Below are 26,504 nucleotides of genomic sequence, written 5' to 3' on the forward strand. Positions count from 1 at the left end.
GGAGCACTGCTTCTGGAGCAGGCCTTGACCTTGGCAAACTGTTTCATTTCTCTTGTGCCCCAGTTTCTTTATCTGTAAAAATAGGTGGCATGAAACTTGCCCAACTTCACCCATAAATCTGAGGTTCCAAAGGTGCCATGCACAGAGCCAATCACTTGGAACATAATGTTCTTAACTCCCGCTTTTGCATGAAGTCTTAGAAAAGCAGGAAAGGGAGGTCAGATCAAAGTGTTGAGATGAGTCAGGGAATCTGCCCAAGCTCATCTCATGGAAGGGAAGAGTAGAAAAGTGGTTGTCAAGGGCTGGAGGAGGGCGGAGGGCAGGGAGGGATAGGAAGTGACTGAATGAATGATCGAGACAGAGCTATGGTTCGACAGCAAGAATAAGTCATTGAGTTCTATTGCACAGCAGGGTGACTACGGTTAATGATATCATATCAAATATTTCTAAATAGTGAGGAGTCTGAATGTTCTCACCACAAATAAATGATAAATGTATGAGGTGATGGATGGGCCAAATACCCTGATTTGATTAGTACACAATGCGTACATGCATCAAAACATCAGGATGGGGGTTGGGGATGTAGCTCAGTGGTAGAGCACTTGCCTACCATGCATGAGGCCCTGGGTTCAATCCCCAGCCCTCCAAAAAAAAAAATTAACAATGTACTCAATAAATATGTTCAATTATTATGCATCCATTAAAAATAAAATTAAAAAATAGAAACAAGGAAGGAAGACAGGGAGGAGAGCAACGAGATTTGGGCTCATGGCACAGAAATACAATTACCATCCTAAGTAAGAAGGCCCAGTAAATGATCCATGCCAGGTTTCCTGTGTCCCTGCTGGTGTGTCACCCCCAAAACAGATTAAGAAAATGCTTCCTGTGATCCACTCCACTAGCCCAAGGCAACATCTGAGCTGTACAGAAGGCCAGTTACTAAGAGGGCCCTGGCTACTACACAAAAGGGTGTGTTTTCCGTGGCCAGAATGGAAAATGCTTTCTCTCCTCATACACTTCCTTTAGTTTATGTTTATTAGCACATACAAGAAAGCAAACTGCGGGGCAGACAGAGGTAGAGGGATAGGAAGTTTGAACATAGCCTCAGCAACTTAGCAAGACCCTATCTCAAAATAAACTATAAAAAGGGCTGGGGATGTGACTTTGTGGTAGAGCATCCCAGGATTTACTCCCCAATACCAAAAAAAAAAAAAAAAAGAAAGAAAAGAAAAGAAAAAGCACACTGCAGAATAGTAGATTGCAAAAGATACCATAGACACAGATACAGCATGCAGTAGTTCATTAAGAAGTATTATTGAGGAGCCAGGCATGGTGGCATACGCCTATAATCTCAGTGGCTCAGAAGGCTGAGGCAAGAGGATCTCATGTTCCAAGCCAGCTTCAGCAAAAGCAAGCCCCTAAGCAACTCAGTGAGACCCTGTCTCTAAATAAAATACAAAATGGGGCTGAGGATGTGGCTCAGTGGTCAAGTGCCCCTGAGTTCAGTCCCTGGTACCCATCCTCCCCCCCAAAAAAGAAGTATTACTAAGGATTTACTATGTGTCAGGTCCTATGCTAAGTGCAGGGGACAAGACACAAATATGGTCCCTTGCCCTCAGGAAGTTTCCAATCAAGTAGCAGAGGCTGACATTGGGTGTATTTCCTTAGCATTTAACTTTTTTTCCCCCAAGGACTAGATATTTCTTGTCTAATAAAAATACGTAATTTTTGTTTTTAGAAGAGTGAATGAACCAGGCATGATGGTGCACCTAAAATCCCAGTGGCTTGGGAAGCTGAAGCAGGAGGATCGAAAATTCAAAGGCATCTTCATCAATCTAGTGAGGCCCTCAGCAACTTAGCAAGACTCTGTCTCAGAAACAACAGCATCAAAAACGGGCTGTGGATGTGGCTCTGTGGGTAAGCACCGCTGGGTTCAATTCCTACCCACCACCCCTGCCCCCCAAAAAAATACACAATCGTGAGATCCACAATGGCCATAAAGGCAGAGGCAGACAGACTAACAGAAACAGAAAAATAACCAAATAAACAAGCTCAAAGAAAGCTGAGAAAGAGCCAGGATGAAAAGGGGAATTAAAGACACTTCGATACCAGAATGAAACTGTTCTGCTTAATAATCTCATTTAATAATCTGTTGGAGACAGAGGTCAGCAAACTTTTTCTGTCCAGGACCCAACAGTAAATATTGTAGGCTTGGCAGATCTTCAGGTCCCCGCCACAACTACTCAGCTCTGCCATGGCAACACGGAGATGAAAAGGCAGGCTGTGTTACTACAGAACTTCATTGAATGATGGGGGAATTGGAATTTCACAACACATTTTCACCTGTCATGAGATATTATTCTTCTTTTAATTTTTTTTCTTGATCATTTAAAACAATAAAAATTATTCCCAATTCTGGGAGCACATTTGGCCCAGGGGTCAAAGATTGCCAACCTTGACCGAAAAAGCTAAAGCTACATGTAAGTCCATTCATGAATATTTCCTTTTTTTTTTTCTTTTCCCCCTAGTCCCCAGGATTGAACACAGGGGCACTCTATCATGGAGCTACATCCCCAGTTCTTTTTATCTTTTATTTTGAGACAGAGGCTGGTTAAATTGTAGAGGCCGGTGTTGAATTTGCAATCCTCCTGCCTCAGCCTCCTGAGTGGTTAGGATTACAGACATGAGAACTTGGCCCAGTATGCTTTTTTAAAAAATATTTTTTTAAAGGAGAGAGGGGGGAGGGAGAGAGAGAAAGAGAAAGAGAGAGAGAATATGAATCTATGAATCTTTTTTTTTTTTTTTTTGTAGATGATAGAACACAATACTTTTATTTTTATGTGGTGCTGAGAATGGAACCCGGGTCCCCACCCGTGCTAAGCCAGTGCTCTACCACAGAGCCACAATCCCAGCCCCAAATATGCTTTTAACTAATCCCCGACTGGTGATGTTAAACTGGTTTCTAGATTCTCCCTATAACACACAGTGCTGCGATGAATGTCCTTGTATGTGCAACTTTGCATCCTTGAATATATAAATGAGTGTCTTCTATCTCCCGGTCTCAATCCTCTCCCATGTACCCAGCACCAGCCTACTGGAAAACATTAGATGGGAGGGCTTCCTGAGACAGTCCTGATGCAGTCCACATGCCGAGGCTCATAATGGCTCTTTTATTCACCACCCTAATAATTCTCTTTTTAAAGGGCTGTCAAATTGTCTGAAATGAGTTATTCCTTATGAACCCTGCTGCTTGTTTTCAGTGATTCATCGTCCTCAATATTTACCAAAAGGTTTTCAAGATGGCCTTTGCAGTTTCCCCAAGAGGCTGCTAGACTCACTGGAGAGCCATTTGCCAGGTCACCCTGCCTCAAAGAAAGACCCCTCCTCCCAGCGTATTCAACAGGCTACCCGCCCCATTTTTGCTTTAGACACTGAATTTGATGTAAGATTTCTTCCCCCTGTTGCTGGAACTCAGGCACTTGGATAGAGTTTGGGTACATTTGTAGATTTTTTTTTTCGATGTATGCATGGCTATCTCCAACCTATTTCGTCCCCTTCCCATTTTTATTTTTAGATTATTTTTGCAAAAAGGAATACATACTTATTGCAAGAAAAACAAAAATAAATACAAGCTAATTAAACCCCATAAAGCAGACAGTAAAAGCTTTTTTTCCTATGCCCCACCATTAAACTTATCCAACGGCCCAGTGGCACCTATTTTTCAGACACACTGAGATCCTAACTGCAGAACTGCTTATCTGAGTGAGCTTAGACAAGTCACTGAACTTCTCTGAGCCTTAAGTTCTTCATCTGTAAAGTGAGAATCATGCTTATGAAGCATTTAACATTTAGAAATACAATGTCTAACCATGCTAAATGCTCAATAAACAATAGATGTTAGTACTATTATCAAGAACATTTCTTATCCTTTCTCTATTGCAAATATAGTCTTAATTTTAACATAATATATAAGATAAATGATATCATTCTATGCATAAGTTTGGTATTTTTTGAGTCAATTTGTCTTCAATATCAATCTTATTCTTTGTAATGATTATAGAATGCCAAAGTACTGGTACCTTATTATTTGTTTAATAATTCCATTATTGATGGTCATTCCAGTTTTCAATTCAAATTTTGAAGGCTGAAGAGAAAATCCTTGAACATTCAAGGCTGGGTATTGATAGGAGTATTTTCATAGGATGAATTCTCACAAATGGCCTTTCTCAGTCAATGGGTATAGATGTTTTGATTTTAATAGTTATAGCTCAAGGTAGGCATCTGCCCAGCTCTAAGAATATTTCCAGTTTTCTGCCTTCCAGAGCCAAATAGAGCTGCACCTCCTTGTCCCCTTGCCAGTAGAAAAAAAGCCACAAAACTCAGTCAAAACATCATGTTTATGAGGGACGTGTACCTTTACCATTTTGTTGCCAATTTGAAAACTTCCAGAGTCTCTGTCAGCTTCTACAACAGTGATCCTCGACATTCCAGGGCGTGGCTTCTTAGTAGCTTGAGTTCTGCAGTGATTTCAATATGGACCAACACCTCAGCTGACCTGCCACAAATACTGAATGAGGAAGAAACACGTTTTAAAGCCACTGTCATTGGGTCATGATTGGTTACTATGGCCCGACCTGATGGATACTGCCAAAGAGTTCTCCAGAGAAGTTTCTGCCAATTCACACTCCTGTTTTTCTCACATCCCTTTTGCAATTTTTTTTCTGAATTTTATAGATTTCTCTCTTCCATTAGACTTATTAGAGATGCTTGGAGAAAAAAGGTGTGTGATGTCTCTGCCACTTACCAAGGCTTTATTAATTCTATACCCCTTATTAGCAAACCCCATTTTCTCAAAAATATCCCACCATGCTAATATGCAACTAAAAGCCTTTCTCATGCTTTTTAATTCCTTGTCTTTTTTTTTCCCAACACCTCCTAATTCCCTTTCTGCTGGCCTCATCTTAACAAGTATATTATAATCCTATCCACATATCATCTCACTATCTCGATTTTTTTTTTACCCCTCCAAAGAGAAATGAGCACTATGTTTTATATGTAACTGTCTTGAACGTGTTGGCCTCCCGAGTGACTGTAACTACAGGTATGATCTAATGCACCCAGTCTTCTACCTTTATTTAACAAGAGGAAACAATGATGGACATGCATCCTAGCCCTAACCACTTTCTTTTTTAAAAAAATTTGTTCTTTTTAGTTATACCTGAGAGTAGAGTGTATTTTGAAATATTATACACACTTGGAGTACAACTTCCTGTTCTTCTGGTTTCACATGATGTGTAGTTTCAGTGGTCTCGTATTCATATATGAACATTAGTATATAAACACAGGAAAGTCCTGTTCATCCTACTCTCTTTCCTATTCCCATCCCCCCTTCATTTCCTTCATTCCTCTTTGTCTTATACAAAGTACTTCTACCCTCCCTAGCCCTCCGCCCTTATTGTGAGTTAGCATCCTCGTGGAGCAAGCATCATAACCCAGATCTAATACTGCTGAGAATGGAAGCTGCGAATCAGCCCAGCCATTCTTTAAGGATCAACTACGTGTCACCTTCTTCGTGGAGATATTCTTTGTCATTCTCAGCTTAAGTAACAGTTCCCTCCTCTAAAGTCCCACGTATTTATCTTTTTCACAACACTTGCTTTAGTGAATTGCAGCGAGAGGGGCTGCCTTATGAACTCACTCTTCTTCTGTCTGTTTTTCGATAACATTGTTGGTTTACCTGGAACACATTTTTCTGTTCCTGAATCATCAGTTATATCATTGGGTAGCAGCTGTCCCTGGGAGCCAAAGAGGGCGTGTGATCAGAGCACTAGTGTATAAAGCAAGACCTTCCTGAGAAGGATTTGGGAAAGCCTAGAAGCCTTAAAGTAGCTCAAATTCTCAAACCCCAAGTGCATTCTTGTATTTTTTTTTCCCTATAAGTCATGATTCTTCTACTGACAAAATTCAGGACAAAGGGATTTATGATGACCTTTGGTATCTGAACAGTCTCTCTGATGGGATGTCTCTGGCTTGGAAGGATCGAGCAGGACAACGTGAACTAACTGGATCAAGTTTGAGTACAACTACTAGTTTTTTTTTTTTTTTTTCAGACTGAATGTTCCAAGAAGAAACATAATAGTTGTTCATTTATTGTTGAATACATACTTGGAGGTAAGTCCGTGTAAACTACCTCTTCCTTGTCTTGTTGCTATAAAGTCTGGCCACAAAAGCAAGTCCAGCATCAAATTCTATCACACAAACATTTATCGAATAAGCATTTATCAGCAAACAGGTACAAAAACAGTCACAAGACCTCCAAGCTCAACTTCAGCTCAGCCTCAGCTCTCTGATCTTCTGTGTGCTCTGACCATTCTTTGCAGGAAACTTTCCCTTGAGATGGACACACCCACATTCTCTTAAACACTGAGCCACACCCCCAGCCCTATTTTGTATTTTATTTAGAGACAGGGTCCCGCTGAGTTGCTTAGCACCTCGCTGTTGCCAAGGCTGGCTTTGAACTTGCAATCCTCCTGCCTCAGCCTCCTGAGCTTCTGGGATTACAGGCATGCACCACTGCACCCAGTTCACACCCATATTCTTTTTATTTGTTTATTTACTTATTTACTTTTAGTTGTATTTATTTATTTACTTATTTATTTTTAGTTGTAGATGGACGCCATGCATTTATTTTATTTTATTTTATTTTCTAATGTGGTGCTAAGGATTGAACCCAGGGCCTCACACATGCTAGGCAAGTGCTCTACCACTGAGCCACAATCCCAGCCCATGCCCACATTCTCAAGGCACAATTAAGTGAACCTCAGAACCAGCATCAGGCAACAAGAATCATGTGTTTGTGGAGAGAGGTAGGACCAGTTTAAAATCATGCCTCAGGTGCCGTTTTGAACATCAGAGGCACACTCAAGTGTTATGTCCTGTTCATGCAAGGTTGAGAAATGTCTCTAAAATATTTTAACCACTCTACATATCCTGAAAACCAGCCACTTTACAGCTGAAAGCCCACTTCTAATATTTATTATACTAATTAACATGACCTTGGGTACTGGTCAAGGATGAATAGAGCTAAGCTACTATGGTTAAATTCATCAGCATTGTGGTCTTTCAAAGAAACAGGTGCAAATGTCCATCTCTGGAACATATTCCCAATCAGACTGTTGGGCACTAGAGTGTAGCTTAAAACTTTCTATCGCTTATTTAGACCACCATCCCTCCACTGGAATAATTTAAGATCAGTTACAATCATCAAGACACAGGTGTTGCTCATATAAGATTCTGTAGCACAAAAATTAGGGTAACAAATCCAGCTCTGGAAATCTGGGGTGGTGGTGAACAATACGCTCCATAGGGATCTCTCTGTCTATTTCCAGTCACATTAACTTCTGTGACAATGTGATAAAATGGAGAATTTGACCCACCAAGAAGACATCTCTCCTGGTACAGTGGGAACAGCTGTCAGGTAAGGCTCAGCATTCCAAATCTATCAGAAAGACAGATGTCTCACCCCAATGCTCCTATACCAGCCTTGGAATGCTTCCAATACATTGTTTTATTCCTTTTATTAAAAAGATTTTTTTTTTTTTTTTGGAGAAGAAGGTACAGAGGTTTCCCACACATTCCTTTTTTTCATGTGAACAGCCTCCCTCATTATCGAATCCCCCACCAGAGGGGTCCATTGGTTGCAAGTGATGAGCCTGCAGTGACATGCCATTATTACCCAAAGTCCTTAGTTGACATTAGGGGATACTCTTGATTTTGTACCTTCTATAGGTTTGGACAGCTTTGTAATGATATCTACCCAACATGATCATTTCATACAGAGGAGTTTCACTGCCCTAAAATGTTCTGTGCTTTGCCCGTTCATCTCTCCCTGCAACCACTAGCAACCATTTATCTTGTTACTGTCATCCTTGACCAGTATCAAATGTCCTGTTAATTAGCATAATAAATATTAGAAGTGGTTTTCATTGGTAAAATGACTAGTGTTCAAGAGATGTAGGCTGTGTTTGGGAATGTTGGTGCACAACTATAATCCCAGTGGCTCCAGAGGCTGAGGCAGGAGGATTATGAATTCAAAGCCAACCTCGGCAATTTATTTTCTCTATTTTTATTTTTTATTAAAAGTTGCAGTTATATATATATATATATATAAATCTGCTATATATATATGTGTATATATATATATATATAAATCTGCTATATATATGTATATATATATATATATAAATCTGCTATATATATATGTATATATACATATATATGCTGTAGATGGACACAATACCTTTTATTTTATTTTTATGAGGTGCTGAGGATCGAACCCAGTGCCTTCCATGTGTGAGATGAGCACTGTATTACTGAGTCACAACCCCAGCCCTGAAGAGTTTATTTTTATATATGATTTGCAAAACATTTTATTTTTAAAAATTGATTTATTCTAATCTGTTACATGTTACACGTGACAGCAGAATGCATTTCAATTCATAGTATATATATAGAGCACAATTTTTCCAGCCTCAGCAATTTAGCAAGATCCTAAGCAAATTAGTGAGACTCTGTCTCAAAATTAAAAAAAAAAAAAAAGTCTGGGGATATGGCTCAGTGGTTAATGATCCCTGGGTTCAATATCTGGTACCAAAAGAAAAAATAAAAAACAGATGTAGATTGGCTGAAAATATTTTAGACACATTTCTTTAAAGTCTTTATGATAGAACTGGATTTTAGTTGTATATGGGCACAATACCTCTTTATTTTATTTCTTTATTTATATGTAGTGCTGAGGGTCAAACCCAGTGCCTCACACATACCAGGCAAGTACCCGACCACTGAGCACAACCCCAGTCCCTTTTAGATACATTTCAACCGTGCAAGGTTAGGATGTAAAACTCGAGTATGTTCCTCAGTCTTCTTAGTGTTACCTTTTCAAGAATGACTTACAGTTGGAATCCTACAGTAGTAGTAGCCTTTTCAAATGGGCTTATTTCTTCTGTATTGTTTTAAAGAAGACTATAAAGGAAGTGAAAACTTCTCTTGGACTCTTCCTAAATTGCTCCTACGAGCCCCGAGTCTGCATCTCTCCTCCTCAGTCTGTATGTGGAGGTGACACAGATTTAGACGCAGGTGGATTTGACCATCTTGACTCTCCCCCACCTCTTCCTCATTATCACTCCCCTGTTTACGGCCATGGCATTTTGCACAACATCTTATTGTGTCCCCATTATTCCTCCACCAAGCCAAGGGTCAGCATTTAAAGGTACAAATGATGGTACTTGGCCTTCTACTATTTCTTCAGTATTTACATAATGCCTCTTAAGTGTTTTTTAAATGTGTTTTGGGTCAGTGTTAATGGATAAAAAGTGTTGGATGGTGTGGCTCAAAATATGTATCTTCTTGTACAATAATTCTTATGGAAATAATTTCCCATTGTAAGTTTAATGAGTTGCATATTTTTCTCCCCGGGAAATAGCTTTGACATGCGATATGGACCCCTCATGTTTTCAGGCAAATTTCATCTCCACATTAGATACCCTAAGGGCAGAATCTGCATCTCTTTAATCTCTGCAGGTCCAGTATTTAGCTCAGAGCAGAGGAACATAACAGGATTTCAACAAGCATTTCTTAAGCAGGTGGATGGGAACTTGGGTGCTCATGAGCAACTGGTAGCTCTTTGAGCTTGATTTCACTGTGCTGTTGGCAGTATTGAGACCTACTTTGTTCTGAAATTCTGTTAAAACTTCAATGTATTTAATTGCATCCTAAGCACATATAAAAGAAGTTTAGAGTCTAACTTATTTTATTTTCCCCTGTAACTAATTCTACATTTTTACAGAAGGATGGTAGGCATGGTGCCAACTCTGCAGAAATTTTGCCTAAAATTAATTCAGTAGTTGCCATTTTTTAAAAGACTAAATTATGGGGACAAGTGGTAGCTAAGCAATTTTTGAACAAGAAGAAACCTTGGAGATTATTCAATAATACTGGTTTATGTTTACTGTAGACTTACCATGTGCAAGGCTTGGTGCCAAGTACCTTACAAGTATGATCTCATTTAATCATTTTCCCTTTTTGCCTCAAGCTGCAGTATGGTTTGGCACAGCACTGTTACTGATCTTGTCTTTATTGAAAAATGTGGATAGTTTTTTTCATCATGAATTTTTTTGCATTAATTTTGACTTTTTAAAAATATGGTATTAAAATATTATTGATCTTGATTGCTGAGCTTTGGGGCACCTGCCTACATTTTGTGCCCTATTCCCAGCAGTTGTCTTAGGAGGTGGGGGACTTTTATTTTTTTTCCCCTTTAGAAATGATGAAACTGAGGGTCAGAGTGGTTGCATTTGCCTGAGGTTTACAAGTGCCAATAATATTGGAGTAAAAAAATCAGAATCCCCATGACCTGGCGTATCATCCCCCAGCACATAATTTCACAGATGGGGGAACTCAGAAGCAGAAGGTCTGGAGGATTTTCAGAGTAACTCAACAGCTTTGGGGCAGAACCATACAAAATCCCAGGATTCCTCACCTGTTACTAAAATGTAGCAAAAGGAGCCATTCATGGTGAATGTGTCATTCTGATTATCCAGGCTGCACTAGGCTGAAGAATTCATTCTTTCCATAATTGTATTAATCATCTCCTAGGAGCAGCATACTATGTACCAACTGCTTGCTGATCAACTTCTTGGCATAGAGGCTTGGGGAAAGGTATTCTTGGAAATCACTCCGTCCTTCATTCACTGTCTTAGGCGGAAATACACAGCAGAACATGATTCTAGGAGGTTCACTGAAAAAAAAGCATACAGATATAAAAGATGATAAGCTCACCTGTAAGAAGTGCTCAAAAGTTACAGATCCCCTGTTGCAGATTCTGAAGGCCGAGTAGCTTCAGTTTAGCAAAACAGTGCTATGTGCTGGCAGAAGAGAATTCACAAAAACGTAAAGTAACGGGCTGAGGTTGTGGCTCCGTGGTAGTGCACTTGTCTGGCATGTGTGAGGCACTGGGTTCAATTTTTAGCACTGGATTTAAATAAATAAAATGAAGATCTGTCAACAACTAAATTTTTTTTTTTTAATGTAAAGTAAACTCCCTTTCTTTGAGGCATTTCCATTCCACTTGAAGAAAAACTTCATACACATTTGACATGTCCAGCACTTACCCAACCTCCTACTTAGGCAGGTGACCCTTTTAGAATTCTCATAGTATAAGGATTTGTCTGTTGTAAAATCATTCATTTCTTCATTCCTTAAAAATGTGTTGCCTGCCTACCATGCGCCAGGCATTTTTCCAGGTGCTGGAGCAGTATGTATGTAAAAGGTGGAGCTGATATAAACAAAGAAAGTAACTTCATAACAAAAAAGACCTAAGACAGGTTTGTTATCAAAAGATTGGTCCTTAGCCAGGCATAGTGGTGCATATCTGTAATCCCAGAGGCTCAGAAAGGAAGATTGTGAGTTCCAAGCCAGCCTCAGCAAAAGCAAGCCCCAAGGCAACTCAGTGAGACCCTGTCTCTAAACAAAATACAAAACAGGGCTGGGGATGGGGCTCAGTGGTCAAGTGCCCCTGAGTTCAATCCCCAGTACCCAAAAACAAATACAAAAGCTTTGTCCTTGTCCCTGATGTCAATCCAATAATAAGGACACCGTTTTGAGAAAAGGGAAAAAGAAGTTTTATTGCTTTGTTAGCAAAGGAGAAACACAGGGGACTGACTCTTGTCCCAGAGGCTGTGATTCTGCCTGTCATGGGGAACAGGGGGGTTTTAAAAGATGAATCAAAGGCTACCCTCCCCGTGTTCTCTGTCAGAGTAGTAATTCACTTGTTAATTTGGGAGACAGTCATTTCTGAGATCTTCTGGTGCCATTCCCAAGTCTGAATTCTTCGTTCCCGAGGTGAGTGTGCAAACAGGTAACTCTGCCTAGGATGGGGAAGAAAGGTAATCCTGTCTTTTCAAGATGAGGGAAGAGGAAAGTAAGAGAAAGAAACAGGTCCATTTTTAAAATAAGTCACAGTGGCAGAGAAGGAAGGGCTATATTCAAAGCGCAATGTGGACCACTGTTACAGGGTGACTGGATGATGGACAGAGGAATGTTTCTATCGTGTCTCGATCTGAGACACGAATAAGAAAGATCCATTAGAGGTGATTCGGAGCCAGGCATGGTGGAGCACGTGTGTAATCCAGCACCTCAGGAGGCTGAGAGGAGGACTGCATGTCAAGGCCAGCCTCAGCAACTCAGTGAGACCCTGTCTCAAAGTAAAATACAAAATAGGCTGGGGATGTGTCTCAGTGGTTAAGGACCCCTGGGTTCAATCCCTACTACCAAAAAAAAAAAAAAACAAAGATGATATAAAGCCAAAGCACAGGGTAGTAGCAGATGCAGAAGAGACTCTGGGTGGGAATGACCTGGGCTGGGAAGGAAGGACAGTTCAAGACAAGGTCAGAGACAAGCCACACCCAGATCATGTTAAAAAGAATAATTTTAATCTAAATGTACTCCTCATGTAATTATTTCACAACTGCCTTCCAAATGAGGAGAGAAGACCCCCAGGGCAGGGGTTTTACTGCTTTTGTTCTCTAGGCCTGGTCCAAATGGCGGAGAATCAGTATTCACTAGGTGTTTTGGAATGATAAGAACTGCAGAAAGAAGCCCTTTAGGAATTGTGTCATTTTGGACACATGTTTCCTTAGAAGTTCATTTTGATGGATTTATTTTTAACATCTTCTTCTTGCCCTCAATCACCAACTTTAATCATCCATCTGTGCTCCGTGGGCACAAGCTATCACAGATAGATGGCAGTGGGATTAGAAAGGATCTCTGATAAGATGTTTGTACTGGAATTTGGCTAAAGTAAAGAAGTATATGGTACCTTCTCCAGATGAGGTGTTCAGCATCTGATAAACATTCTGTCATGTGGGGTAATGGAATCTAGATTAATAAAGCCCCAACTCTGGTGACTTCTTTAACTTGAAGAATGGATTATTGAATTAGAACTAACTTCAGTGAAGCTGCTTTAGGGTGATTATGAGGGTTACCTGGGGTATGGTTTTTTTTTGTTGTTGTTGTTTGTTTGTTTTTGTTTTCCCCAGTGCTGAGTATCAAATCCAGGGCCTCACACATGCCAGGCAAGATCTCTACTCCTGAGCCACATCTCCAAACCCTTGCTTGGTTTTTTGTTGCTGTTGTTGTTGTTTTTTAATAAAAAGACTTAAGACAGATTTAGAAACCATTGCTGGATATATAACCTCACGGAATCCAAGAGTCAGATTATTTGTAAACAAACCTTTGAACAGACCATTTTAGAAAGCAATTCAGGGCTTTCCTGTCAGCAAGGCAGACACTAGATAAACAACACTGCTGAACAAAACAAGTAAAAAAGCTGAATTAGAAACATAAAAATGTCTGTTTAAGTGCTTCAGTGGACTGGGAGGAAAAGAAGGATTTCCCAGAGGCCAAGAACAGAAAAGCAAAGTTCCTGGGAAACATTCTTCTTCTGAGATGAGAGACCTTGAACTTGGGCACACACACAGCTGCTCAGAGTGGGCACCCGAGCTGTAGGGGTGCAGAAGGTGCTCTTCGGACATCCCCACACAAAGTTGAGACCCTCTGTGCAAGACGCAAGGAGAAATAAATCTAGAGTATTGACAGAAACTAACAGAAAAGAGCTCGGGGCAAAGATAGGGAATAAAAAAACCTTCCCCTGAGCATTTGTAACAAGGCAACCTTCACCTTTCTGGGTGTGTGGTCAGCATTCTACCTGTAGGATCCTAAAATACTTTCAGAATAAGATTTAATATAAAGTAGGAGGAGAGAGTTTAAGTTTGCGGCTTTTTACACATTGAAATGCAATTCTTTAAAATCCTTTCTTTTCTTTATTATACAGGTACATTTAATTGTCATATGTGAAAAAAAACCAGGAAATGTAGAAAAGAAAAAAAAAGAGCAGATTTCAACAAACTCTACATATTCTGAATTAATAAGAAATTGGAGAGTTTTAAGAACCGCAGGCAAGGAGTGCCATGATAGCAAAATGCTTAAAGATCACACAATCTAAAGAGTGACTTGTTTTAATTATTGGCCTGTCTTTTTTTCTTTTTTAAATCTTTTTTTTTTTTTTTTGCTTTCATATGAGAAAAAAGAAATGAGGCTATGAGGGGATATGTTGGAACCAGGTGATGGGACAATCCTCTTTAGTTTGCTAAATTAATAACAATCAATAGTTTTTTTAAAAAATTACATCAATATTCAAGCTCAGAGGGACTGATAGTAGACTTTCCCTGGACTTAGTCAAACATTGAACATGGGAGCCTAGCACAGTGGTGCACGCCGGTAATCCCAGTGGCTCAGGAGACTGAGGCAGGGGGAAATCAAGTTCAAAGCCAATCACAGCATAAGTGAGGTGCTAAGCAACTCAGTGAGACCCTGCCTCTAAATAAAATACAAAAAAGGGTTGGGGATGTGGCTCAGTGGTCGAGTGCCCCTGAGTTCAATCCCTGGTACCCTGCCAAAAAAAAAAAAAAAAAAACCACATTTGACATGGAAGATCTAAAAAGCTACTAGATAAATGGGCAAAAGCATCAGATCCTGATACGTCGTACTGAGGTCACTAGGGGAGAAGTAACATAAAGGGAACAATTATCTTGACATATCAGTGTTTTCCTCTGATACTCAGCCTCAGTCTTCCAGATGTTTTAAATTTGCTTTATTTGTCCAAAGGGAACCGAGGAAGTCTACAAAGCACATTGTTTAAATAGGTTCCATATTTTATCCAAATTGATTTGTCCCCTATCCCATTCTTTGCCTGATCTATCTTTCTTCTTGGAAACATCCCTCCTATATAGTATATCAAGTAATTCACTGCCACTGCCATAAATTTAGCTATTGAGAGACAAGGAGATGAGACTGATACTTACCAATGCCTAAATAATTAGTAGCTCGATGTTGGGAACAGGGCTTGGTAGTGAGACTGGAACTATTTTAAATCTCCAATCAAGATATCTCAGCATGACTCCTTTCAAACTATGAAAATAGGTCTCTATAGTATTTCATTAACCATAAAGGCACTTCTTCCACAAGTCAAAATGAATCTCATTTTTCTGAAGGATGCCTTCAATAGAAAGAGCTCGAGCCCATCTTTTTATTTCCAGGCCAGCCTGTAATAAGTTGGATTATTACATGATAATATAAATAATGATTATTCCTCTAACTCAAGTTCCACTCACCAAAAACTGGTTAAAAAAAATTATACTGCATTGAAATTTAGAAAATAACATAAAATAATATGCCTTAAATTATAAACATTTTTTGAGAGAATAGTTATTGGCTGCCTGCCCTGAATAAGTTCTCAACCTTCTTCCTTTTTAATAGGAACCCAAATTTCTCAGTCAAAAGGTCTGGCTGGAATTGAACTCTCCCAAGAATCCAAGGGTAGGATTATTATCAAGGATTATTAATTCAAGGCTTATGTCAATACACCCTTCTCTCAACCAGTGTGAATGGCCTTTTGGAGGAATTCTGGGGGAAAAAAAAGTATCTTTTCTTTTCTGTGGAAGCTGCCAAAAGAATACATTCTCTAATCTGCTGAAACAGAAAAATAATGGAGCTTCTGTTTCTACCACCAGCCTTTTGAGGTCATGAAGAATTCCAACCTTCAAATGGAACTAATGATAAGGAAGATAATATGGAGAAAGGCAAAAAGCACTCTAGTGATAGGAGTAAACCACTAGATCAATCTACATCTGAAGTCTTAACCTATTTTGGAACTTCTTGGTTAAATAAGCTGATGAGTTTCTCTTATTGTTTGAGCTAGTCTGAGCTGGGTTCTCTGTTACCTTAAAAACAAATGAATCCAGTCAATTATTAATGGAAGTTGAAACCTCCAAGGTAGGTAGGTGTCCTTTCAAAAGTCCAGACTTGAATATAATTATCCAGGTATCTTAGGGGTTCACAAATTAATTAGACAGTGTAGAGCATCTTACTCAACTGTAGCCTGGTGTTTAGTAAAGTTGAATCTATTATGAAGAAAAGACTTCTAACACTAACATGTAGAAAAATCTATTACTGCTGCCAGAGTGGCAGATTTTATTAAAAACAATTCACTGTGGGAAGAGTGAAGGCTCATACCTCTCTGTCCATGCTAATGAATAGGCAATGAAGAAAGAAAGAAAAAAAAAAAGACCCAGTATATTATTTCCTTCATTATCTCCATGGTAGCTTTCAAAGTCTCCATCACAAAATGTTTAATCCAAGAACACAGTTGGCTGGTTGATAGAAAGATTGGTTGGTTGGTTGGAAGGTTTGAAGAAGAAAGATAGGAATTCACAGAAATATTCTTTGCACATCCAAGTTAAAGCAAAGAATTCTTTCCCACTTTTTCTTCTGAACGCCAGCAAAAAAAGTAGCACATCTAGAGATTTCCTCCATGTACTGTACACTTCTCCATTTGTCCAGGTAGTGCCTACCCCTGGCTCAGTCTCCCTTTCTTTCATGCACGTGGTAACACTGAATTCTCAACAGCCATGATTATTTACAACTAGTCTGTACTTACTGGCTTCTATTTATTTTACAAGGAAAGAACTCCTATTCCAACGAGCCAACCAATATCTTTTCTAGAAATTTGGATTTGAAACCAAAAGGTTGTCAAATTACTATGTCTACTGAAACTGAACTGGGACATTCAAAATCTATAGGACTGAGCAGGTAGGCTAGGAAGTTAAGAAATCAAGTATTCAGTGTTATATTATAATAAGAAGAATTCAAAGAGCTATCAGTCATTCTGATCAACCCTTTTTACATGTGTAACCTGCTTAGGGCTCAGAATTACCTGTGAGGACACTACTGTTATTTCCCCTTTACAGATAAGCATATGGAGTGGTTAAGTAAATTATTCAAGGCCAGAGGGTTAATGTCAGAACAAAGGTTTGAATTCCAACCATGTGACTTTAGACCATTTGTTTTGAATTTCTAAGTCCCATCCCTGGTGCCATTTTGTGTCTTGAGTTTCAGATGTAACTCGGTCTTTCAATCCTAAAAAAACATCTAGGTTTTTGTTGTTTGCTTTTTGTTTTGTAGACCTGAGGATTGAACCCAGAGGTGCTTTACCGCTGAGCTACATATCCAACCCTTTTAATTTTTATTTTGAGACAGGACCTCAGTAAGTGACTGAGGCTGATCTAGAACTTCCGATCGTCCTGCCTCAGCCTCCCAAATTGCTGGGATTACAGGAGTGCACCACCCTGCTTGGCACCACCCAGCATTTCTTTTAGCATAAGTTGGTTTCTGCTTGGAAAAAAAACAATCAGGGATCCGCATTTATAGTTCCCAGGAACTCAATAAGCAGTGAGTAAATGGGTAATTGAACACCACAGAGCCCCCTCTGCAGTGGGCTTCTGGGCATCTTAATTCACAATGACTCCGGACTCTGAGTCGCTGAGCAATGCATCCTGTTTGTGCTCTGTATGCAGCAGATGCTCGGTCCCTGGGCATTTTGGTGGTAGGTGGATAATTTTTGGGAACTGGAACATGTTCGAGAGGAAGCACAGACAATACTCTCCTCTGCAGGCTTGGCATTTTGAAGGACAGATGTAGGACTCAATCAGTAGTTAGAATCCAGGGGAAAATTGCATTGAGATTGAATTTTTGAAAAACAAAGCCATACTACTTATGGCAAGATTAACTCAAGGCTGAGGATCGAACTTTGGAGTCAAGCAAATCTGAATCCCAGCCCCAGCCAGTTCCACTCTGAACAGTTTTGTGACATTGGCCAAGCTTCTGAATGTTTCTCTAAGTTTCATGGATTTTTAATATATTACCTTGGGAATTGCAAAAGTAACCCAAGAAAATTAAAAAAAAAAAAAACTATATTTCCCCCAGGACTAATTGTCATTATATCTTAGCATATTTAACACTCTGTGCCACTTTTTATTATTATTATTATTATTATTGCTTATTAGACTACTTGGTTAGAAAAATCACACAAAGCTGTTTATAAAAATAATACATGTTCATTATAAGGAATTCAAACAATGCAAAAATTAAAAGGAAAACTTATTTTTATCACCAGAATTCTGCCATCCAGAAATTACTATTATTTATATTAGAAAATTACAGAAAATTTTCTAGGTATAAATATACTAATAGAGGGTTGACCACATAGATAATTCATTGTTTGATAAATAGATTAGATAGATGGATAGAAATATTTTGCTAAAATCTGATCTGCTTTAGATGGTTTTAAAAATAAAAGGTTAAATTTAATTTTATTTTGCTTTCATTTAAAAGGAATAATATATTTTAAAAAATGAAAACATTTCAAAAAAAATAAAATAAAAAGAACAATGAACTTCAAGGATACTAAGAGCACTAGTACTAAAATTTTTAACTTCTAATTTTTTTTCTGTGGTTTTCTTTTTCTTCTATTTTAAGTGCCCATGTCCTGGCTGATGCTTATGCAAAACTTCTCACACTCCCCCTGTAAGGGTCCAACAGAACGTCGGAGAAAGAGACCACACAAGAGACTGGCTCCATGCAATTGGCAAAAGGGGATTTATTGGGAATCCATTCCAGAGCGCTGGGGCTCCGTGCTCACTCAAGAAGGGAGAGCAGCCTGGAGCCCAGAGCAAAGGTCAAGCAGAGCTTAAGTACACTTTTTGGAGAGGGCGGTGGGCTTTGCATACATCAGAACAAATCATCATAAGGTGCGGGAAAATTGAACAACAACTCTGAGACGTGATTGGCACATTCATTGGCAGGAACAGGTCGGGCGGGGGGTGATTTGTCATTCCTAAGCGGGTTACACATTCAAACTGATTGGTTCAGGCCCTGTGACAAACTGCACAGGGCCCTAGGCTAAATGGCCAGTAGGGCGTTCTTTTAACTATCTCAGGAATTCCAGGTTCTGGGTGTAACAGAGGAACTTAATAATACCTAATCTTTTACATTCAAGCTTTCCAGCTTAGAAACTTTACCCTTTCACCCCAACATCTGGGTTGCTTACATTTCAGAAGGAAGATCCAGAGATCATGCATGTTTTTTAAAACTAATAAAATATGTAGAACATAAAATTTTATCATTTTAACCATTTTGAAGGATACAATTCAGTGGCACTTATATATTTACATGTTGTGCTAACACCTTTATCTGGGTCCAAAACATTTCACTACCTCAAAAGAAGATTCTCTATGAGAATAATAAATTCCCTCCTCACTCTCTCCTTCCTCCTTTCTGGCAACCATTAGTCGGCTTTCTGGATTTGTCTATTATGAGCATTTCCTATAAATGGAATTATGCAATATGTGAGCTTTTTGACTGTCTTTTACTAATCATGCTTTCAAAGTTCATCCATACTGGAGTACATATCAGTATTTCATCTGTTTTATGGATGCATAATATTTCACTGTTTATCCCTTCAACAGTTGATACGCATTTGGGTTGTTTCCATCTTTTTTGCTATTATGAATAACACTGCTCTGAACATTCATGTACAAATTTTTGTTGGGAGACTCTTCTTCTGTTCTTTTGAGAATATACCTAGGAATGGAATTCTGGTCACAGGGTAATTCTATATTTAACTTATTCAGGAATCACCCAACTATTTTCGATAGCAGCTGCCCCATTTTTCATCACAGGTTTTGATTTTCTTTTCTTTTTTTTTTTTCAGAGTAGAAATTAGAAGTTTATTAAAGGACAGCAGAAAAGACTTCTCCCCGGAGGAAGAAGGGGACCCAAGAGGTGGAATCCCAGGTTTTGATTTTCATCACCTCAATCCACACCTCTCAAGACTTCCTATTGAACAAGGTTAAAAAATCCCCAAGGCCAGTTCTAATACTTTCCAACCATATTCTGCCCACGGCTCCTATTGGACTTAGAAGGACACAATAGGAGAAAAAATCATAGTCAATTCAACTGCTATTAACCAAACACATGATCCTTTATCTGACTGCCAGTCCAAAGCACACACTGCCAATTGATCAGCTCCCTACAACGCAGCAACGGCTTCAGAATTCCCACTCTACCCCCACTGCCAATCAACTAATGGGGAAACAATAACTGAGCTTTTTATTCTCCTTGCCTCAGTCTCCCCTGTGTTTCCCTCCAGGTATCTTGCTCACCAGGAATCCCCTTTTCTTGCGAGTCTCAGATGTCTGTTTGCAAGACCATATCTTCACTATTTTCATGAGGATACCAGTTTCCCCACTGAGAACTCCCAGAGCCACAAGCCTGTGCCCATTGGTGTCCATTTCGCAGCTCTTAGCTTTACACCTTTTGTTTTATTGTATATATATTTTCTACCAAACAAACATGTTCCTTGCACACTGTGAGTGTGATACAGACAGGCAGAGTGAGCAGAAACCAGGTCATCCGGGTCACTTACAGGCTGACCTCACACTCTGTTATCATGAGACAAGCCCCCTGCCTGTCTGGGCCACCTCTCTTTTCCCTCCTATGAAATTTTGACATTGCATGTTTTCATCCTTAGAAATGATACCTATGAAATTCATGGGAGGTGAGCAATAATTCGGGAGGGTGCAGAGCAACACCATCTATATTTTTACATCTATCTCTCATCTGTCACTAACAAACACTGCACATAGTAGGAGGTCAGACAATATTAGACTGTTGCCTTCGCACTACACTCATTCACCACCCTTGGTTGGAGATTAAGAACCAGCAGAGCCATGCATTTCCTAGTTTTTAATATTCATTCATTTTCTTATCTATTTATGCTCATCTCTTGCCCCCCAAAAAAGTTGATGGGACACACTTATTCTCTTGTCTAGGTAGGCTCTTTCCCCGTGAACTCTCAGCACAGCCCTGTGACTCCATTCAGCAGGTACTACTGTCATCCCCCTCAGGTGGGGACATTGAGGATCGGGTCAGGGTTAGCCCTACAGCTCCTCAAAAAATGGCAGAGATGGAGTTTGAGCATGCTGTCTGACTGCCTTGTCCTCGATCTTAACTCTGACACTATGTTGGGTCCAAAAGGAGCGGGTTTGTAGCATACGGGATTTTTGTCCCATGGAGCACAACACAAACTTAAGAGAAAACACACACACACACACACACACACACAAATATTTTTAAGGAGTAAATAAATAAAAAAACAAATAATTTAACTTTCAGGCCCATCTCCCACCAACACATTTCAACATTAATAAAACCTGATGTGATTATACAGTCTTTAAATCATTTAACCAGCATTCACGGATCATTACTCTGTACTAAGCACTGTGCTTGGTGTGGTATCCTTTTGAAATTGTTTTAAAAAAATTTAGCCCATAAATTTAACCATTAGATGTGCCCTGTGTTTCAGAGAGACTACTGACTTTGCTGTAGGCATTGCTCAGTTCTTCTGAATGGACCTGGTAATTAGTTACTAAGAACAAGATTAAAGAAGAATCTGAGCTTTTATTAAAAACCCTAGCAGTATCTTCATCAATATTATTAAAATTTGACTCATCCTTATCACTTCTGTGAAAATTAAATGTCATTTAAGCCTAAGGATTTCACATAGTTAAAAAAAAATCAAGTCAACATGGATGATTCAAGCATAATTTTAGAATGAGACCACAAACACTCCATGTTCTCACATCTTTGCTGTGGGAATCAGAATAATGGTCCTTCAAAGATGTCCACATCTTAATCCCTGGAACCTGTGACTGTGGTACCTCACATGGCAAAAAAGCACTTTGCAGTTGAGATTAAGTCTCTGGAGATGAAAGATGATCTCGGAATACCTTGGTGAGCACAGTGTAATCACAAGTGTCCTTAATAAGTGGGAAACAGCAGATCAGGGAGACAAGAAAAGAGAGGGTGAAGTGATGTGGGGCCATTAGACAAGAAATATGGGCAGCCCCTAGAACTGAGAAAGAGGAGGAAGCAACCTCTTCTAGAGCCTTCAGAAGGGATGCGGCTTTGCTGACACCATGATGTTACCTCACTAAGACTGACTTGGACTTCCAGAACTGTGATGTAATAAGTCTGTATAGTTTTAAACCATGAAAGTTGTGATAATTTGTTACAGTAGCAGTAAGAAACTTGCAGACAGACCTTTCTGAATTATGGATGCATAATATTTCACTGTTTATCCCTTCAACAGTTGATACGCATTTGGGTTGTTTCCATCTTTTTTGCTATTATGAATAACCTCACACTAATCTAATTAGTAGATGTTTAGTTACCTCTGAATCCAAGATCTGACACCATAAAATGACATAATTAAAATAAAAAGAAATGCCTTCTCTTGCTACTAACCTTTTTGGAAGCTCAAGAAAACCAAATCTAAATTATGGCATTTTCCAGTAAATAGATGGAACTGGAGAATATCATGCTACGTGAAATAAGCCAATGCCCCCCCCAAAAAACAAAGACCTAATGTTGTCTCTGGGATGTAGATGCTGACCCAAAATAAGGTGGGGTGGGGTGGGATAGAAGTTCACTGGATTAGACAAAGAGGAACAAAGGGAAGGGTAGGGGAATGGGAATGGGAAAGACAGTGGAATGAGTGGGACAGAACTTTCCTATGTTCATATATGAACACATGACCAGGGAAACTCCACATCATGTCCAACCACAAGAATGGGGTTTCTAATTAGAATAAGTTATACTCCATGTGTGTAGAATAGGTCAAAATACATTCCACTGTCATTGTACCTAAAAAGAACAATTAAAAAAAAAACTAAATCTGGGCCTTTTATAAAGGTAAAGGAAACAAAGATGATACAATGTCTAATTTGACTTTCCTCAGAGTTCAGTGTGTCAACTATAAACACAAGAAATAATGGCAATTCAAAAGTCTAACCCACATAAAACCCCCACACACCCCTACTGCATGGTCCAGTTTTAACACCAGAGTCACATTCAGAGAAACGACAATCAGATTTAAAAAGCACAATTCAGAGCTACTCAAATCTTGTTTAACAACATTCTAAAAGGGAACATTCATACCATCAGCTGAGGAGGCTGAGGCAGGAGGATTGCTAGTTCAAAGCCAGCCTCAGCAATTTAGTAAGATCCTAAGAAACTTAGTGAGACCCTGTCTCAAAATAAAATATTAAAAAATGGCTGAGGATGTCCTTCAGTGGTTAAATATCCCTGGGTTCAATCCCTGGTGTCCCCCAAAATAAAGAAGAAAATTCACTTTTAACTGATAACTTCTTAAAAGTCTTCTTGAGGTTTATCTCATTCTCTATTTAAAGCATAGCAATGGCTCCCCAAAAATTTCTCTTTCTCGTTTTCTCCCAGAATTGTCAACACCCAGATTTACCTCCTCTCTGGTCTTGTTCCCTATCCTCTCCAAGTCTCAACCCTTTAATAGCTGCGATTCTCAAGGAGGGGCTAAAATGCACAGGCCAGCCTCACAACAATGAACTGTCTGCACAAAATGTCAAAGTACCAGGTAGCTCCCTGACCAATGAGGTTTCTTCCCTGCAGAAATGAAGAGAGAGAAAACATTTACAGTATCTTATGATTTCAGTCTATTTTCTTTTATATCTGTGCCATAAGAATTCTATGTGATAACATATATAAAGTTTCCAGAATGGTGGCTCAAACCATGAATGCTCAAAAAATATTAGTTCTCATCCTTTTTTTCTTGAAGGGAATGAAGAACCCAATTTATTCTAAATACAGTATCCCTAAAACAAAATAGCATCTCACCCTCTGTGGCCTTCCACCTCATGGCTGCCTCAAACTTCTGAATATTTCAATTATAAAAACTATTCACCTACTAAAAGGGAGTAGCACATTCCTCAGGAGAATTAGGTTTGGAGAATAAGAACATCAGAAAAACAACAGATAAGAGAATTATTAAAACCCAGCATTCTATTGCTGAATACTGAAGACTTCAATTAATATGTTTCAAACTTAAAATTTTTATCAAGTAGCATGCACAATTCATTAGAAAGAAAATGACTTCTACCTGTTTTTAAAAAAATGCCTCATTTTTATTGTTATGACCGGGAAGACCTTTGCATTTTGGTTGGATATATAGAATTTTAATTTCTCTGCATATGTTTTTAAAATTATGGAATATATATTATTAAAATTACCAATTTAACCATATTAAATTATGCTGTTCAGTGGCATGAGTATATTTGCATTGTTGGGCAACCATCACCACCATTATCTCCAGAACATTTTTCAATTTGCAAATCTAAAACTCTGAGCCCATTAAACAATAACTCTTCATTGCCCACTCCAGCAGCTCCCACTAACCACCATTCTACTCTCAATGCCTATAAGTTTGATTGTTTTAGGTCCCTCATACAAATGGAATAATGCAGTCATTGTTCTTTTGCATCTGGCATATATTATTTAACATGACATTTTCAGGACTCATCCACATTAGCAGGTGCTAGAGTTACTTTCCTTTTTAAAGTGGGATAATATTCCATGGTATGGATGTAGCACATTTTGTTTATCCACTTATCCATCAATATGCTCTTGGATTGCTTCTACTTTGTTGGTTCTTGTAAAAATAATACTGATATGAACATGGGTGTAGCATGTATGTTTTATAAATACTCAAGTCATGGCAACTGAAAGAATCATCTGTATTTACTTTCTTTTTTTTTTAATTTCAATATTTATTGTTTACTTTTTGGCGGACACAACATCTTTTGTTTGTATGTGGTGCTGAGGATCGAACCCACGCCGCACGCATGCCAGGCGAGCGCGCTACCACTTGAGCCACATCCCCAGCCCCTGTATTTACTTTTGTTTGTGATTATTGAATGTATTTGTTAGACAGCTTTGCATTGTTGTAACCAATATGCTGAAAAGAATAACCTAGAGGAGGAAAAGCTTACTTTCAGCTCATGGTTTCAGAGATTCAGTCCATGGTCAGCTAACTCCACTACTCTGAGCCTGGGGTAAGGCGGAATATCAGGGTAGAAGGGCTGGTGGAGGAAAGCTTCTCAGCTAATGGCAGCCAGGAAAGAGAGAAAGGAATGGATGGATGGATAGATAGACAGACAGATAGACAGATAGATAGACACACACACTCACACACACAAGGGGGGGGGAAATAGCACATTAGGAGCCAGGAAGAAGATGAAGTCCAATGGCAGGCATAACTTACTTCCTTCGGCCATGGATCACCTGTCTACAGTTACCACCCAGTAGCCCATTCAAATTATTAATTTATCCAATGAATTAATCTAATCATCATTTCCACTGAAAATCTAATCATCTCACCTCTGAACTTTCCTGTATTGCCAAACACATGAGCTTTTCAGGGGACCTTAACTGAACCATAAAAATGTGGAACTCAAATTTTACTTTTGCAAACCTGCAAAACTAAACCAGTTAAGGTTTTTGAAGCAAAATTAAACAAAACAACAACAAACTCATTATTTTAAGAACTAAAGGTGCCATGCTCTTTTGTCAACCTAGCCATGTGCTACTTTAGGGAAGTAACTTTGTCTTCCAATAGTAATTTTCATTGAGTGTCTACTATGCACCAAATATTATGGCATACTCATAACAACTCTATGAGAGACAGATCATCACTACCTCTAGCCAGGAATAAGGGTATGGACTTGAGCATAGCAATTGAGAATATGAACTTGAGCTACATTACTAACTCCTCTATTTACTAGCTATGAGTCCTTAAAGAAGTTAATTAACTATGTATTAATTTCCTCTAATGTAGAATAGAGGTAGTAGTATCTACTTCAGAGTGCTGCTGTCAGGATTAAGTGAGATGATATATGTGAACATTTATTTTGGGACATTGCACATAATACTTACTCATAAATATTGCATGTTAATATTTATATCTACTTTTCAATTAAATCCCAGCACATTTCTTTCCTACATCTGATAGTCATATTTGAAAAATGAGCTCAGACTTTACAAACTAATGTTAATATTAGCTTAAGCCAAAAAAATGTATAAGAAGTCAGCTTTTCTTTTAAAATATATAAAAGCAGAATTAAGGTGGTATTAAGATCACATTCCAAGTTCAAGTAAAATCAGTTGAAGCTATTCATCAAATTCTTCTCTTCCCTATTATGGATAATGACTGAATTGAAATTTGAGGGACATCAGTTTGAGATCAAATTGTTTGCCAGTCTTGCAGAACAATCTTGGACAAATTGCTTCAAATACTTTGGCTCATGGTTCTCTTGAATTCCACGTTGGGGGAAGCCCCTTGTCTCTCATTCAGCCTAACAATGAGGACCCTGCACAGGTCAAAGTAGGATTATTTCCTAACTTCCTCAAACATGTTAACAGAGAAATCAGGTGCCCAGTTTTGTGTAAAGGCAAAATCTTTACATATAGTTTATATTCTTCTGCATGCCTATGCTATTATTTAATAAAGAATATTTGTCTATTTCCTTAAATGACCCAGGCTCAGTGGTGCAGGCCTGAATCCCAGTTGCTTGGGAGGCTAAGGCAGGAGGATCACGAACTCAAAGCCAGCCTCAGCAACAGTGAGGCCCTAAGCAACTCAGTGAGACCCTGTCTCTAAATAAAATACAAAATAGGGCTGGGGT

General features: G+C 38.9%; 1 long non-coding RNA gene and 1 other non-coding gene across 5 annotated transcripts in view; both read left to right on the plus strand.

Moving 5' to 3' along the window:
* Positions 1–22,256, plus strand: part of LOC144369891 (uncharacterized) — a 100,113-nt gene extending 77,857 nt beyond the window's left edge. For all 4 annotated transcript variants that reach the window (XR_013429733.1, XR_013429735.1, XR_013429736.1 and 1 more), the window contains 4 exons: positions 1,739–1,917; positions 6,111–6,171; positions 18,430–18,628; positions 19,664–22,256. This is a non-coding gene — a long non-coding RNA (uncharacterized LOC144369891). The remainder of the gene's footprint in view (positions 1–1,738; positions 1,918–6,110; positions 6,172–18,429; positions 18,629–19,663) is intronic.
* Positions 575–649, plus strand: Trnag-acc (transfer RNA glycine (anticodon ACC)). The gene has a single exon. It is a non-coding gene; the product is annotated as a tRNA-Gly (tRNA).
* Positions 22,257–26,504: the final 4,248 nt, after the last annotated feature.

Source organism: Ictidomys tridecemlineatus, chromosome 13 (genome assembly GCF_052094955.1).
Source record: "Ictidomys tridecemlineatus isolate mIctTri1 chromosome 13, mIctTri1.hap1, whole genome shotgun sequence".
Lineage (NCBI taxonomy): Eukaryota > Metazoa > Chordata > Mammalia > Rodentia > Sciuridae > Ictidomys > Ictidomys tridecemlineatus.